The sequence below is a fragment of the Melospiza melodia genome, chromosome 1, assembly GCF_035770615.1.
Source record: "Melospiza melodia melodia isolate bMelMel2 chromosome 1, bMelMel2.pri, whole genome shotgun sequence".
Classification (NCBI taxonomy): domain Eukaryota; kingdom Metazoa; phylum Chordata; class Aves; order Passeriformes; family Passerellidae; genus Melospiza; species Melospiza melodia.
This window is the reverse complement of record NC_086194.1, coordinates 108,005,498-108,019,520: the sequence shown is the minus strand read 5'-3', so window position 1 is coordinate 108,019,520 and position 14,023 is coordinate 108,005,498. Positions and strand designations below refer to the sequence as shown.

Sequence of the window (14,023 nt, the reverse complement as noted above, 5' to 3'; positions counted from 1 at the left end):
TGAACAGTGTGGAAAAGTATGGTATGGTTTGTCTGGGCATGGATACCATGTGAGGAGGATTGTATTAAATGCAGGTACAAGTTTACAGGTATGTGACACAGGTGACACAAGGTATTTCTCAGAACTGTGGAGTGGAGGAAAGAAAGAAAATCATTTTAGAGAAGCCGCAGGAAAATGAGTAGGAAAGAGCAAGCATGCATCAGTAACTTGCAAACATGATGAGAAAAAGCCAGTGTCTGGAGAATTTGGACAATGTGGAATGGGAAGCAGCTTGTCATACACAAGGGACCTCAGTCTGTGTATTTATTAAGGTGGCCTGGATCAGTCACTCATATTTGATTGGAGTAGCCTGTACTTGGTGCCTTATTTGAATTCTTTGGAATGATTCTTCTGAGATTTTCGGAAGTTCTGCACTTATCAGTTTACCCAAGAAGAGGTGGGCAATTGGCAACTTGTTTCTCTTGAAATCCCTTAATTTAAAGATGTTACCCAATAAGGTCTTAAACAAAGACCTTTTCCCGTTTCAGTTTTTCTCATCAGAACTGTGCTGTGTTTTTTATTTTATGGACTATAAATAGCTATAAATTTTATAAATACTTTCCTAACTCCTTTGATGGTGAGTTTGCAAATACAGTGGCAGTTCTCTGATCACACAAATAGATTTATGAGCTGTATAAGGGTAAGAGTAGCTTTCCAGGCTGCTTTGAGCCAAGTGTTGAATCTCACTGTTTCTGTCAGAATACCACAGATTATAAATTTGAACTTGAGTAGTGGGAGAAAATAGATGCAGCTTCTGTGACACTATAGGAGTTTTGAAGAAGCTGAGTGTAATCCAAGAACTGCCTGCTGCAAACCATGGGATGAATTGCCCTGCTGGCCTTTGACAGGAAATTTATTCATCCAGGATGCCAGAGAAGCAGAATGCCAGTAGCATGTATCAGGTGGTGGGATCGAGCAGGGATTTGACAAGAGCATCATGCTCTGCCTGAGCCAGGAGCTTGTTTGGCAAACCTAGTCATGCAAAGGCAGAGCTGTGGAAGACAGAAGATCACTTGGAGGCACCAGCCAGCGCAGCTCCACAAGGACAAGTTGTGCTGGGAAAAGCACGGGCCTTGCTTTGAGGAGGCGACTGTCCTAAGTGGGACCAGGGGACAGCAGTGAGTGCCACTTGCACTGACTCATCAAGGCCTGTGACAGCCTCCCACAGTAACCATCTGGGTGAGCATGGGCAGGAGAAGGGGATGGCTGCAGCAGCTCTGCTGTGTGCCCAGCAGGACAAATTCCAGCTCTGGAGATGCTGCTGGTGGTAGTGTGACTCAGGGCAGTGATGGGGCTGATGCTGGTGATGGTCTGGAGTGAGGGCTTGGGTTGATGGTGGGAGATCACCTTCTGCATGGTTATGGGTGTCCATTCCCGTCTGTGGAAGGCAGGACAGCTGGTGGGAGTGTCCCTTGCTGGGTGGGGAAGGCAGCAGCTTGATGGAAGGAAGGTCCTCCGCTCCCCAGTCCTTCAGGCCTCAGTGCTGATGAGACTGCACCTTTTTATGAGGGGCAGTGGGAAAGAAGGGGCCATGCAACCCTTGACAGTCAACAAAAGAACTCTTTTCTAGATCTCCCTTGGGACTGGAAGGCAAATGGCAATCTAAGGAATGATCTGCTGCTAGTTTGGTCTTTTCCTGTGTTGTGAATGTGACTGTAAGATGAGCATTGCCTTTACCCCAGACACGTGCCTTTGTACCAGGCAGTGCGGCCTGCCTGCAAGCAGCCCTCCAGATGGGAACAGGCAGTGTTTGGACTAAGGAACAAACAGATTTGCAAATTGGTCATAAACCAGTTTTCCCAATTTTGAGTAACTTTCATCATGAAAATGCTCCTATGATTAGACTAAACACTGGTGTGTGCTTTGTTGTCATATATTGCATTTGTGTCTCCTCATTGTTTGCATCTGTGGAAGGCAGCATTTAATCTAGAGGGGAGAGGAAAGGTCAGTAGTTATGTGATGACTCCCTAAAACACAGTAAAAAATCTGGGAGTAAGATTACTACCGATGGCATATGTGACCATAGGGATTTCTGACTGATGTATGAAGTACTGCTTCTCTTTCAAATCAACCAATTCAAAATTCCATGCTGGAACTTCATGTGCCATTGCCTATAAATGGGAAATAAAAATTTAGGAAAGTTATAATCATCCCAAATACTACTAGTGCCTCAGCAGTAAAAGAGCTTCTGTTCTCTAGTAGTTTTAGTCCTTCAAGCCAGTTGGTGTATCTGTTTTCTTTTTTCTTTGGTTTGCAATCTCAAGTTGTTCTCAATCTGAGTCTAACTTTCTTCGTGTGGCCACGTTTCATTACTCTTTTTTAATTCTTGATATATTCTTCATTTGACCTTTGCATTTAATCCCTCCACAATTCTGTCTCATTTTTTTCTTCTTTATTCTTCCTTTTTTATTTCTTTTTATTTTTCTTTCCATTTTTTTTTTTCTTTTCTTTTTTGATTTGTTGTTTTGGGGTTTTTTGTTTGTTTGGGGTTTTTTTTGTTGGTTTGTTTTTTTGGTTTTTTTTTTTTTTTTTTGGTTGGTTGTTTTTTTTGGGTTTTTACCTGTTTTCCATATTGCATAAGTGGATATCAGGACAAAAATGTGATGAATTACAAAGGTAATATTTCATCATTTGTGAGAGTCTCCCTTGACTGACAGCAGTGATTAGTTGCCTGTGAATCTAGTAAATACATGGTTTGCTTACACTGGAACCACTTAAAGTCAGCCATGGGAACAAAGAGAGGGAAACAGGGAGGGGCCTGACGGCTGTGGCAGAAGGTTTATGCCAGAGTAGGTTGAGCTGCAGGAATTCTTTTGGCACCACTCTGTCAGGTTTAGGAAGATGGCTTGCTTTAGAAACATGAGAACCACTTGGACGAGTTTACTGTGTTTAGATAATTTTGATTCTCAAGAGGAGTTAGTGATTTTCTTCATTGTAACTATAGTTAATAATATAGTATTTTGAAGGTTTGAGAGAATCATCATCTGCCTACAACAGTATGAGATTTGCTTTTTTCAGAAGGGTTCTGTAAAATAAAGTTGGTTATGAGTCACCTACTTTACTGCTTAAGTAAGAAAATTAAATTCTTTACCCCTGAACTAGGGAGGGGGTGCTCTTGTCCAGATTTTTATTTTTGTTTTGTTTTTGTCCTGAATGGATGAAGCAGTAATTCTCCAAATCACAGATTTCCAAGTAGTAGCATGCACACCTTTGCCTGAACCATTTTCCTTTCCCTGAGCAGCATGTTGTTCTCTTCCTGAATGCACCATACCCTTGTTCCCTGAAGCTCCCATTCTGCTTGCTCTGGTGGAGATATTGCACATTACTAAGTTGCATGTTCTCACGGCCTCAGTGCAATTTAGTGTGTGCGATACTTTCACATGAGTGCATGCACACGGGTATGGCTGTGGCTTAAAGTTACTGCAGCTTTCAGTTTTGGTGGGGCCTGATTACATTGTGACATGGTCTTAAGCCCAGATCAGTGTTTTGAGTGATGCCTTGAAACATGTGTTAGTGGAAGTTTGTTCAGTAACGCCAGGAAGATGAAGACTGTTTGTTTTCAATTTGAGAAGGGTTATCATTATTTGCCTCATTTTCTTCATTTGCCATGCACACCTCAAATTTGATCAGATATTTCAATGATTATAAAAAAGGTTACTTAAAATATTACGTATTTCTAAAGAAGAAATTGTTATCCTTAGCTCTAATTGGTTGGAAAGTAAAAAAAAATATTTGATGTGAAAAAAACCTATAGCATCTTGATGAATGAAATAGGTTCTTAATGAAATTTCAACTTTTATTTATCAACATCTAAAGAGATCTGTAAAGAGCTAGTGTGTAAACAAACAAACAAACAAAAATCTCAGCTGTTTAAGCATCTAATTGGTTTGCTGTGGATTCCTGGCAATGATTATGGAGAAAATGAGACAATGATACAATTCCCACAGAAAACAATAATCTTCCAGCATGTTAAGCTAATGCTTAGAAAAAGCAAAATGTGTGATCTCGTCTGTTTTACTGCAACATTAATAATTTCTCTCAGATTAATTTTCAAAGAAAACTGTTAACTGATTGTGTTTTGACAGAATTTTTGCATGCAGTGAATGTTCTTTAGTAGCAGGAGTTACTTCTTGCTGAAATGTTATGTCACAGGAATGCATTTAACAGGACCTTACTGAAATTTTTCAAGCTTTACTCAAGGTGTATGTTATGAGATGGGAATAGAATTGAGCAATTGTCTTAATGACTCTGTCTTAATCATGAAGCCAATGGCATCCTGGCCTGTATCAACAGCAGTGTGCCCAGTGGGAGCAGGGCACCTGTGCTCAGCACTGCTGAGGTCACACCTTGAGTGCTGTGTCCAACTCTGGGCCCCTCAGTATTAAGAAGGACATTGAGGTGCTGGAGCAAGTCCAGAGAAGGGCAGTGAAGCTGGTGAAGGCTCTGAGCACGAGTCCTGTGAGGGGCAACTGAGGGAGCTGGGGGTGTTTAGCCTGGAGAAAAGGGGTCTTGGGGGAGGCTTATCGCTCTGTACAACTCCTTCTGAAAGGAGGCTGGAGCCATGTGGGGGTTGGCCTCTTCTCTCAGGTATGAGAGGAAACAGCCTCAAGTGGCACCAGGGCAGGTTCAGGTTGGACATTAGGAAGAATTGCTTCACAGAAAGAATTGTCAAGCATTAAAGTGGTCTGTCCAGGGAGGTGGTGAAATCACCATTCCTAGGAGTATTTAAGAAACAACCAGACATGCCATTTGGTGCTGTGATTTAGTTTACAGGGTGGTGATGGGTCAAAGGTTGGACTTGATGATGTTGAAGGTCTTTTCCAACCTGAATGATTGTATGATTCTCTAATGAAGTAATTGCCTAGTCTAAAATTGGGAATAACAGACACTTATTTTTTGTTTTTCATTACATTGAAGAAAGGAAAGCTTCATTTGAGTTATTGGAAAAAGAGTAGAATGTGGTCTGTAAATCTGTGAGTTGCCACATTGTTTCAGTACCTATGCTGAACCAAACTGAAAATAACCATAACCTGATTATCTTAGTGGAGTAGATAGTAGCGTTTTTAAGCTGCCTATTTTAGTAGCAATAAACATGTGACTTGCTCACACCACTATTTTAGTCTTAAATATTCTCATATTTGCAAAAAGAACCACCCTAGGATTTGTCTTTACCCATATTTTTTATATAGAAAATACTTCTTAAACACAAAAGATGTCTGTGAATTATCTTATGTACACATGATTTCAATCAGTTATTCAAAGGATATTTTAAAGAAAAATGGATCTTCAAAGAAAATTTCAGAAAATAATTTATTTGCTCATACTCAAATCTTTAATCCAAAATTTACATGAAACTATGAAAAAATGTTTATTATTACACATTCATAATTTTGGTGAAGCATGTCACAGTCTGTAAATTTAATCTGAATTTTACAGTTTACTGCCCTTAACTCACAAGATTATCTTAGTGCATAACCTGGTGCTGAAGCAGACAGTTCTGTTCTCTCTGCCCTGCAGGCTGGGATCAAACACTTTGAGAGGCTACTGAGGACTCCTTGCTTTCTGAGGGACAGTGCTGATGTTTTGCCATTGTCTTCTTTCATATTGCAGATGGCATGTTTTGTATGTTCTACCAGTAGTTTGTCCTAGTGCATATTTTTAGTGTGTAATTCTCTGGTTGTCCAGTGTTTTTTAAGACTGAAAATATCTGTAAGCATGCAGAGGATGTGGGTTGGTGCATGTGTGAGTGGGAGCACATTTAAACACACGAGCAGATTTTCCTGCAATTTTTAATGTAATTACACTGCATCTTAGGTACAGGTCCTTTAGCCTAAGTGCAACATGAGTCCCTTCTGATGCACTTAGGCTTGTATTTACACACTACTTTTCTTTACTATAGCAACTTTTTAAAAGTTACCTATATCTCAAAAGCCAATATTTGAATGATTAATTGGTAATTACATAAACTGTACCAGTAAAGAGAGTGATGCTTATGTTACATCTGGAATTTGGATCAACCGTTAGCCTGCCTTAGAAGCAAAGAGAAAAACTAACTGGAAGGGATGGAAAGAAAAATGTTGATGAAAGACTTCATTAAATATATAGGAAAAAGATATTCCATCAGAATTAAATATATATATTCCATCAGGTATTTCTAAGAATAAAAATATATTATTAGAATTGTTTTTAGTATAATATTGCAGGGTTCTGTTTGCAAATCTGATAATACTTTGTGTGTTTTAATGTTGCAGTATGTGTTACTATAATCCTGGTTAGATTTCTGCTGTGTAAGGTACAGATAAACTGTAGTGTAAGAAGACAGCATGAAGTCTGATATAAAACTTGAAGATGTCCTGATATTTCAAAGATTTAACATCGCATTTTTAGCTTTTCACTCTTTCAAGGTATAAGGTTAATCCATTGTTTATTGTCTCCACCAACATAAGCAATGAAAATACTCCCTCCTTTATGCTTGTGTTTCATAATTTTATAATAGGAGTAATCTGATGAGCCTAGGATTTCCTAAATATAAGACTGCAATGGATCTCAAGCAGTATTGACTCAAGCCAGCTGTTGCTCTCTGAACTTTTCAAGCTAAAATGGCAATCCTAAAGAATTTACATCGTTACAAGAGGTGTGGGGAGCAATAAATATTAATGCCAGAGCATGCTAATAACTGAGTAAGGCTGAAGGGAAGAGAGTGCATATCTGAACAGCAAAATATTAAAGGCCATGGAAATGAGAAACTATCCTCTTAAAACTGAAGTTTTTGCTATGAAATGAAAGGATCATAAACTTCAGTAGATAGAAGTAGGCATAAAGCACCTAGAAATATGTGCTGAGTTGGATTCATTTACTCAAAGCTCCATAAAATGCTATTAAACAAAAGTATAATTTTTCACGTGCGACAGGAGCAGCAAGCAGTTAGAGGGCTGAGAGGATGACAAGGGGTGCTCAGCAACCAAGGCTCAGGTTGTTGCAGGGGGGAGGTAAATTGATGCTGTTTTGCTTATTGCTGCGAAGGTAAGTAGAGGGAACCACATTGTAAAACCTTTCTTATGGATCAGCTAAAGCAGAATCTCTCAGAAATCACAGTGACTATAGAGGAGCTTCTAGAACAAAACAGATTAAATGAGCAATAGCAAATTGTTGGGAATGACTGATGATAAGTCACTATGGAAATCTCAGGGACAAAATTAAAAAAAAAACTGTTCCAGGAAACCCAGGAAGTATGAACTTGTAAGTTGGATGGCTATTGGTACTGTAGGGCTTAGTAGGAACCAGCACCTGGTGAATATGATTTAGTTGCAGAGAATCAGTGGAGTTTTCACAGAAGGGAAGTTCTGCCTCGTTCCTCATGTTTTCTGAAGTGTTGGCAAGCAAGACCCTTAATGAGTTCATCCGTGTGTTGTGTTCTACCAAAATTTAATAAAGGCTTTTTACGGTATTGCGTTCCTGAGATTTTCAAGGATAAGGGGTATTGTCTTTATGGAGGAAGAGGGTAGGTTTAAATTAGATATAAGGAAGGAATTCTTTACTATGACAGTGGTGGGGCACTGGGACAGGTTTCCCAGAGAAGTTGTGGGTACAGCAGGATTGTAGACAAACTCAGTTAAAAGACAGCGGTGTCTGGGAAGTAAAATGACTGATGAAATGTAGTGTAGATGAGAGTGATGCATGTGAGGGAGAACCAGTCCTAACTTCACTAATAAACTGATTACTGCTGTGCTGACTCTCATCACTTGGGAGCTGTATTTTCTGGTACACGGGCCAGCTCCGTGCTTGGTAATACTTAAAAAACATGTGCCAGGCATATCAGATGTTAAGATTTGTTACCACAGACCTAGAAAACAGAAACACAGAGTAGTACTCCCATTGTATGAAACTATGATTTTCCTGTACGCTAAGTTACTGTTTGCCATTCTGTTTCCTGCATCTCCAAAAGGCTGGAGTGCAACAAGACTGGTTAGAGAAATGAAGGCATGCATCATTTTCTCTGTGAGGAATGGCTGATGGACTCTTCTGCCTAGAAAAAAGGATGTTACACAATTGAAGTTTGTACAATCAGAACCAGTGTAAAAAGGATGACTGAGCTGGACTGTCTATGGTCCCTTCTAGGATAAAATATTTGCATCACCAAAAAGTGACCAGGCACTTCCAAAAAATGCATTGGTTCATGAAGCAGGCAGAAGAGCATGGGAAAGATCTTGCAAAAGAACACTGGAGTTGTAGCAACCTGCAGGATTGAACAGGAGTACTAAGAAGATACATTAATTGAAGATTAATTGTTAGAAAGCCTGCGTGAGGTTCATAATATCCCCTGAGGTGGAAGTAGAGGTTGGAAGAATGCTCAGGGGGAATTGTTAAAGAGGTTTGTCTGTTTCTTTTGTTCCCTTAACGTCTGCTTCTTGACTCTGCTGGAGATGGGAAACTGGCTAGACAGATCTTTGGTCTGAACAAGTTTGCCTTTTTTTATGTTATGTTCCAAGATCAATTTTAAGACCGGTACAGTATTGCACTTAGTAAAGATTGTCTACTCCTGATAAAAATCTGGAAATGTTAGACATAACTGGTCCTTTCAAATGTGCTTCTCAGAATAATAATTGTAAGCTTACAATTACAGGCCAAAGTAGTAATTAAAAAATTATTACAAATACAAAGGTATTTTAAAGAAATAGTCAAATATAGAATTTCTCACAGAGTAATTGTTATTTTTCACAGAATGTAGACATCCCTCTGTTAGGGAAGAAAATCCACGTGCCGTGTGTACTTCAGACTGGTTGCCACACTTCAATGGTGTTTTGATAAAGTCATTGGAGCCTTGTCCTGCCTTGGGAGATGTATGCAATATTTGCATCAGTTATACCATCTGGAGGAACCATGCTTTGATAGAAGACTCTATCACTTTATCTGATTAGTGTCATTACTAGCCTGCATATGTTGGAGCTGTTTTGTTTAGTTGTATCATTCATGAGAAGGAATTAATTTCAGCAGCAAAACTGTTGAAATCTTGTCATGGAGTCATCTCTGAAAGTAATTTGCATATTTATATTGCTCCTGAGATGATCTTACTCTGTCAAGAAATTCTTCCTGCCACTTCAGCTTTATTCATAGCTGGAGTCTTGTCTTAGTGCACTTAGCTTACTTTCATGTTAGATTTGAAACTGAAATATAAAGAGAGCCACTTTTTATCCCTAAAAGAACAGAACCCTTAAAGAGAGTCAAAGAACAGCTTAATAGGTTTTTTTCAAAAGGACTTCTTGAAGTAATTTCGTTCTTCAGTGTTCACCTGGTGATCACTTGAAATTTGGGGGATCACTGTAGAAGAAGAATACTTTGGTCTTTTCAAAGACAATAGCTGTCACTGGCAACTTGTCTTTTGTGACAGCTCTTGGTGGTGTGTGAAGAAAGAAAGTTCTTTGCACACCACAGAGAGTTCTTTGGTTTTGAAGTTGTGGTGACAGTGAGTGTTAACTTCAGCTGGGGTAAGACAGCAGCGATATGTTCTTGCTCTCCAGCCATAAGTGCACTGTTCTTTCCTAGTGGGAATGCAGCTATTTAGGTCACTGCTTATGAGCTGGCTGGGGAATGGGGACCTGAGCTATTTTGTTAAAACTAACCCATCATGTAACCATTGTCATGAAATGAAAAAGCTGATTTCATTGTAGAAAGTGTCATGGCACATAATGAAGACTGTGCTGGCAGGTAGAGGAAGGTTCATCTAGGGCAGAAGCGAATCTTTGGAACAGGGGAATGGAAGGGCTCCTTTCCTGGGACACTTCTGAGCTAACCTGTTCTGAAGATAAATTGTGAAAACATGCTGTGAAGTTTTGAATGCATTTCTCTTATACTTTGAACTCTCTTTTAAAATGTGATGGTTGTATTCCCAAGAGAAACTGAATAGCTGAGATCTCTTAAAGCATCATTTTGAATTAGGCAGTTCTCTGTACAGAAAGGTTTGCAACAAAGATGTAGCACAATCCTTTTAGTGTCTACTGAGAGAATATGGGAAAATACCAAACATCAGTGGTGTGAGGAAGATGACAAAAGAGTGAAATTTTCTTATTCTAACAATGTCTTTGGCAGAGGGTGTTCCCATTACCAAGCTTGCATTTTAATTGGATTATAAACTGTTGTATGGATTGTAAAGGGTTTTGTAAGGAATTTAGAGAAACACTATTTCTTGCAAACTTTTCCAAAGATGAATACCAGGGTTTTTTTCTAGTTTTTCTCTCATGCCCATTCACAAGCCAGGGTTCATATGCCTGTTCCTATAAATTTAGTATAATAACCAGAAAATCCCTCTTCTGAGCTTATGGTATGCTTACTCTAATCTTTCTGGTAACTCAAATTCTTATTATTTCAGCCCATATGCTCTTCTTTTCTCCAGTGTTCTGGGAGCAGAGAGATCTAGAAAATCAAATTAACTCCAAGGTCAAAAAATCCATGATCCGAGCTGAAGGGCTGTTTTCAGCTGGGGTTGCTGCAGCATTAGGTTGAAATGTTTGAAATCTCATTGTTTCAGTAACAATGAGCAGACTTTACCTGCAGGCTCTGTGAAGTGCACCTGAATTCAGGTGGACATACATTTGATATAAACTACAGTAGTTATAAAAGGGATGCTCTAGACTTTTTATGGCCAGTCTGTAAAAAAGAAGAAAAGATCCATGAAACCCTGAAAAGGTGGCCCTTTCCCTTGTGGAGTCTACAAGTAAATTCATTACTTTTGGGGCAGAACTTAGTAGAAGGAACTTTTACCCAAAAATAAAAAAGTAGGCCAGCTGTGCAGAAGCATTTCACAGAAGTTTCTTCATTTTTAATCTGAATAATATGTAGCATGACCTATGTCCTCTGATTTTTATTTATTTTAATTTTGCATGCTTTTCAAAGCTCACTAAAATGGAATATGTATGTCTGAGTATGCCTTGTGCCAAATTGGCATGAAGTGCTCATAAATTACACATTTGCAGATGACAGCTCTTGCAGGTAAAGTGGTTCATCCAGATACAGTGCCAAAGTGAGACGTGAGCAGCAATTGGATTTTTTGATTTCTGAATCATTCAATTACTCTTGTATATAAAAAGAAGTTGTATGTGTGCCAGTAATGTATTAAGAGATGAAAGTTACTTACTGTCATAATTACACCAGGAAGGGTCTGCATTTTACAGATGGCAATAAGTTCATGTGGCACTGGCACACCCACATTATCTTTAAGGTCTGGTATCTCAGGTGCAGAGTAGCTGAAGCAAACTGCTGATAAGATTCTAGTTAGTGTTTTCAAAATTTTCTTTTTTGCAGCCTTAACCATGAAGCAAAATAGATATGAATTTCCAGACTTTAAGATACAATTTTTAGTTTTTGTGACAGTTACCAGAAAGTAACAAATATGAGTTGTCAGACAGATTAAGGTTCTCATGGTCCACATCTGCCACAAAGTAGTATCCCCTGTGCCTTTGCTGCGTTTTATGACTTTAGTTGAGGCAGACACAAACCAGGGGAAGGGAGAGGAGGAGAATGAGACTAGGTGCAGCCTCCTTTCTTGTCGTGCTTGACCCCTGGCACTTCCCAACTTCCAGCACTGTGAGGTGGCTTCTCCTCTCGGTGTGTTAGGTGTGTGTTAGAAGCACGGAGCCAGCGAGATGCTGCACTGTTCTGCTCTCTACCAGAGGTATGCACTGTTTGGCCTTAGAAACATGTTATGTGTCAACTTGCAGAATGACATCGGGCCAGGACTACCTGTTAGTCCCAGATTAGTTTTCCTGTTGTTCTACCAGTGCATCTGTCTGCCACGTCCTTGAGCTGAGACTAAGAAAGCAACTCGTTTTCTAGGCACCTTCAATGTTTTTTTTCCCCTGGGTTGCTGTCTCTCTTTTGGTTACCATAATAGCACTGTCTTCCCTCCTTCTGTAGTCTCTCTGGGAAAATCTAAAATGACTGCTTGTAGGTGGTTTTTTTAATTTCAGCTGAAGATGATACTTCACGTGCTTTTCTCAAGCTAGAGGCTTGTCTCATCTCTTGTATACTGAAATGTAGTTTTGGTGCATACGTATAGAAAATGTCAAGACCTTGCTAATTTTACTACAGTACAGAAAACTGTTTTGGAAAAAATAAGGAGATACTCAAGGACTGTTATAAAAATTTTTGACAACTGTGATGTGTTTGTGCCACAGTTCCTGTTGGATAAGAAAAAGATATGCTTGAAGATTACCACACAGGTTCTTCTTAGGATTACTCAGAGTAGATATGAGTTAGATATCACAAAAATGCAGAAAATTAAGACTTTTGAGTAGCTAAAGTATGAAAGTATCTTAAATTTTTAATGGAAATCCACATTTAACATTGTTACTGTGGCCTTGGGTCTTGGGATTTTCTTGCCTCCTTGCCAAATTTTTTTAAAGTCTGAAACTTCTTTTCTTTCAACTCAAATACAAGTGAGTATGTCATTCTTCAAAATTTGTAGATTTTATATATTTTGGTCTGATCTTCCATTTTAATATTCTAAAAGTTCATCTAAATGGAGAAGTATTGACACTTTTTTTTACTGATGCCACCACATATTTGTAAACGTTCTCTGCCTTTCTTTTAGCACCATGTAATTATTGCCTGTCAAAGATTAGACTTGTTATTTCAGGTCATTCTTTAAAGCTTGCTTTTTTTCTTTATTTTTCCTTTCCCTCTTTTGGAGGGGAAAATGGCTGACAACAGTTGTTTCTGGTTAGTCTGTTAAGAGAATCACACATTTTGGACAGTAGTGTTGATGTGTGGGGTTTATTATGCACTCATAGCTTCCAGTGAATGAATTTTAAATGAGATAATTTTGATTCTGAAGTCATGTAGAAATCTAAAAGTGAGCCCTTAGGTAGGAAACAATGGTGAAAATATGCACACTGCCTACGGAAATAAAAATGAGGATAGTGGCCAAAGAAGCAAAAACTGGGAGTCTTGGACTTATTCTTGGTAGCTCAGAAAAGATTCTACCTAGTAATTTAATATCACAGGTTTCTTTGCTGCATGGCTTTATGGACTCAATGGAAGAAGGAAACTGTGCTGTTACAGACTTTAGATCCAGAAAGGGCAGGTTTTCTATGCCCTTCAAAGACAGCTGTTGTGTGGCTTCCTGTCATCTTTGCCCTGCTGCCAGAGTTCCCAAAACTGTCAAGACACAATCACTGTGAGTTATGGGAATTAACATGAATGGAAAATTAACATCAGGAGACTTCACATTGATCTTTGCTAAGAGGATGCATGGGCCACCACTTGTGCAGTGATGGAACTGTTAGGACTGTTCTGAGCTGTGGGACTTGGTTTCTTGCATTCGAGCTGAAATAGTGATTTCAGGAAACTTGGCTTCTCGAATATGGGTGAAAAACTGACATAATACAATAATGAGATTTAGCAGTTTGAGATTATGGCTTTTTGTGACTGTAGATCTAAGACATGGGTTTCCAGTTCAGGAATGGGATATTCCACATGTGTACCTGCCCTAGCGCTGTAAAAATGTCACAGCACTTAGCTCCTGTTCGCTGTCTCATGAAGCCATGGTCACACTTGAGGGAGAACTTTGGATTCAGACCTGTTTCAGCAGGATTGAATTAGGTTCCCAGATTTACCATTTGGTTTTTAATAATGTAGCCTAATAAGCAACCTAAAAGCTGGGGGATCCAGTGAAAAAGGGCAGATGCAGAAATGTAAGCAGATAAAGAAAATTAACTAACACCTAGAAGTGGAAAAGAGGAAAGAAAAAGTACTTTGTATGTAGAATGGTACTGCTTCTCATAGAAAACAGATTATTTTTGATAGAGAATATAGTCTGATACTTGAGCAGTTTCTTTCAGGGCATCTATCCCTAGAACCCATTTTTTTGTGTCTAAATGCTTTTAATTACATACGTGGTGAATATTTATTCTTCTCAGAGGGAACAGATGTACAAAGGGTTCAGTGTTACATTTTGAGATGTGTTATTTGTGACACTTTTCAGTTATTC

General features: G+C 39.0%; 1 protein-coding gene across 3 annotated transcripts in view; it reads left to right on the top strand.

Moving 5' to 3' along the window:
* The window catches only part of TMEM245 (transmembrane protein 245), a 75,880-nt gene that overhangs the window by 50,026 nt on the left and 11,831 nt on the right, over positions 1–14,023 (top strand). The gene's annotated exons all lie outside the window — the stretch shown is intronic.